Here is a 3,983-nt window from a genome sequence, read left to right on the forward strand (position 1 = left end):
TTCTGGGCTGCCAGCGCACACTGATCAACAGTGGAGTCAAAGATTTGTGCTGGGGTCTGTACTTCAACAGTGTTTTAAAAAAGGAATTAGGATGAGGTGAAAACTTGCTGGAGGTTAGTCAAGGCAATAAGAACACGGAATGACAGGTGAACCTTCTAATGGTGAGTGCACTGTAAAAGCAAACTGTATCCAGTGTAGGTAAATAGGGCGACATACACACTGGGCAACAACTGCAATCCCAGTTTTCCATGCAAAGTGAATGACTTGACCTATTGCTCACTTTGATTAAATCCTGGCATTGTAAATGTTCTTTCAAGGTACCAAAAAAAGTACCCAAAAAAGGCAAACTTTGTAACTCAGAAGATTGATTACAAGGAGCCCATAAATACCCATGTGTTGAATACAGTGAGGGGACTGGAACTGCCTGTAGAACCAGCAAAGGTTCGGGAAGGAGCAACACAAACTATCTGGGGTTTGGGTAGTTTCCCTGTGAAACGCTGAATTGCCTAAAACTGTGCAGGATGTTAGAAAGGGGTAGGGAAGGACAGAAACATGACAGACATCACTAAAAGCTGAGTGGTGCGGAGAACAGTTTAAGTACAGCAGAAGTTTTCCAGCTTCTGGTGAGGTGGGAGGGATGGAGGTTGCACTGCTGGCAGCAGTTCCTCTCCAGCTGTGCCTTCCAGGCTCTCCAGCAGAGGTCAGGGAAGATGTTTTTAGCCGCAGCTCAAAGACCACAGTCGCTCGGAGACTGAGCTTTGCTTTTGCACGCTATCCTACTGAACACAGCAACTCCAGCTGCCGATGGAGCAGTGTCCAGAGGAACTTAAACAGGGTATTTATGTACCACAGGGCAACTTTATCACTTCATAAATGGCACTTCAGAGCCGAAGGGGAGCAGAAAGAAACTAGACAAAAAATAGCTTTATCAGAAGGGACTGGAAGAGTGAAGAAGAGAGTGTTTTACTTGAGTGTCTCTGAGAAAAGTCAGTACTGATGAGTACTCACTGCATCTTAAGCCCTATTACTTTTGCAGGTACAATCCATAGTTTTTCAGGGATTGTTGTCCTGGTTTGCAGTAGCTAGCCATTCATTTGAATACTTAAAAATATTTAACCTATAAAGCTGAACAGACAAGAGTTCTTGATGCCTGGTCTCTTTATTTTCAAGGCTGCTCACTAACTGATGCAAAAATATTCTGGGACAGTTCCTCTTCCTCTCCCCACCCCACAAGACAGAGGAGAAAAGGCTCCTAACTTCAGGCAAAATGAACAAACAGACCCCAACTCTCCCCAGTTGTCACACACCATGGCATTCATCACAGCAGCCCAACTCACAGGTCACGTTAAGAAATCTTCCAAATTACACGGTTGATGAAACACCCGAGGAACATCCTGTATCTGATTTCAGAGGGAAACGGCTGGACATCAAAAAACCGTACACGACAAGTTGTAAATGACATAACTCAAATAGTGCACGTTTATTCTGAACGGTATTTCTAAAGAGTTTGAGAAAAAAAAAAACCAACCAACCAAAAACATGCTCCTGATGTACAAGGGCAACGCTATAGATGAAAAATGGACCATCTTACTGTAAAGAATTTGCTCCCCCTGCAACTTAACTTGTAACATCGAGACCGTGTCTGTAAACTGCGTACAGCGTAGCACTGGCTGAATCGGAGCTCAGGAGGAGACGAGGGTGGGCTCAGCCAAATTAATCAGGAAGCAGTTGCGGATTCAAAAGAAACATCCAAGTCAGCAAACACTTTACGAAACGCAGACTTTGTGCATAGCAGCTGACCCTGGATCACAACACGGGGGGAGAACAAAACCATTTGGGGGAATCAGATTTTTAATAAGACGCAGGGCACCATCAAGATTTAGCAAAGTATCACGCGAGCTGGTTTCAGTTGTAACAGTGTGTTGTATTTAGCTGGCAGGTTTAACCATTAGCTGCATCCTGTGAAACTCGGCCAGTTTCTGCATACACAAAATAAAGTCTCTCCCTCCCCCCTCCCAAAAATGAGGGATACACCTCTCCTGGATGATGCTTTTTTCCCTGTGTACCATGGTTTCCTCTAGCAGGAGTCTTTTCGTAGACAGTATTTTCATACTTGGACCGATGCGTGACAGAACCAGTTGCAGAGATTCAGGAATGACTCGTATGTACACAATTTACACTCCCAAGCTGTTAGTTGCATATGTTTTTCTTGCTGGATCTTCATCCAGAAGGGGAAGCGCTGCTGGGTGGTGGTTGGGGTGTTTTTTTCCCCCCACTGAAACTCCCAACTTAAAAAAAAAAATTTAGCTGTTCATAAGCTGTTATTTCCAAGCTAACAGGAGGCCCTGCTGCAGGAACAACCCCGGTTCTCTGCAGCGAGCCCATACTTCACACAATTTCAGTGTCTCCGTAAGATCCAGCGTTCTCCTCCCACACTCAACACGGCTGATATACTAACGAAATACAACTGTTTGTCATCCAGAACTACTGACCTTCACTCCCCCTTACCCATGTACAGGGAACACAGCTTTCAATGAGATTTAGATTAAACCCTGTATTGAAGATTCAACAACCGTTTTCCAGGATTTTCCTGGGAAAAGAAGTCTTAGATCTGTGGTTACTCTCTCTTCCACCTCCTACAAGACGTTTTATCGGAAGTTACAATGAGGCAGGTTTGCTGTGGAATAGGAGCTTTAAGAATTGTTTTCAGGGATACATTCATAGAATGATGGCAGCCCAAAGCAAAAAAAAAGAGACAAAAACTAAGGTTAATCCAAGGAGGTTCAGACATCAGACTCGTACTTTTAAACCTGAAGGAAAACTGTCTGTGAAACACACTGATTTGTGGAAACCTACGACAACAGCAAATCCTAAGAGCTCATATCCCCACACCCATCTACCCAGCCCAAACACTCACCACTTAGTTCTAGAAGAATGAAGAGCACTTTGCTTGGCACCAGAGGCAGCTATGGTCTGAGTTACAGCTGTGCTGCAAAAACACCCTCAAATACTCCCTCCCTCCACACACTTTTCTTGGTTTGGTCTATGGATGGCCAGGGAAACTCTGTTGGTGTATGACAAGCTAGTTGTGCTTCGATACATCCCCTTCTAGAAAGATGCCTGAACTGCCAGTGTGAGCAGGTCCCAGCAGTACCAAAATGAAGCTTTTGTCAGAACTGGGCTTCCTCCGGCCAAGGAAACCGGTTGCATCTTTCTAGCCAGTCTGCCACAGAGTGTTGCAAACATGGGTGCTCGGGCCACACAGAGGGGCTTTTTGTTGTTAGCGGTCTGCCCATCCAAGACTCAAATTAGTGCAAACCCAGCAGAGCAGCTGTTTTCCAGCACAGGTCTGTGGAGACGCGCTCCAACGAGCGCTACACATCTCTGGGAATGGAGGAGTAATTCTGGAGCAGCTTGTATAGTCACCCCTCGGGCATCAAAGACCGCAGTGTTCAGTGAGGGGTGCCGTCCCTTGCCTCACCGCCAACTCCTGTCCTGAAATCCGCCGTTCCCGAGTCACCCTCGGACAGCCCCTACTGACCAGAGGCACGCTGCAACGCGCCACTGTAGGTCGGAGGCGTTCAAAGCGGATGAATTCAAGATGCAGTTTTAAAACTTAAAAAAAACCCCAAAAACCAGGAGAGGAATGCAGTTCTGGATCTACCTGGGGGATGGGGAAGGTTGGCGTTGTCTCAGCTCAGTGCGCTTGGAAAAGAGTCCAAGCTGGAGTTGGTATCTGTATTGGCATACATAAAATCGCTGGCAGCAATGCATAGAAAGGGGCACCGATATTCACGCAAACAAAGCATGAAAGGATGCAAAGCAGAGCTTAGTAGAGTTTACTGTAGCTTTGAGGTTACAGTACTAGGAAGAAGCCAGTCAGCCTATTTACCAAACCCATAAAATGCTCTAATATATGCTGCTTTCTCCGGTGCTCCATGAAGACCCTCTCATGAGAGAAGAGCTGCACCACTGAACAGGGA

The sequence above is a fragment of the Eurypyga helias genome, unplaced genomic scaffold, assembly GCF_000690775.1.
Source record: "Eurypyga helias isolate BGI_N326 unplaced genomic scaffold, ASM69077v1 scaffold5578, whole genome shotgun sequence".
Taxonomy (NCBI): Eukaryota; Metazoa; Chordata; class Aves; order Eurypygiformes; family Eurypygidae; genus Eurypyga; species Eurypyga helias.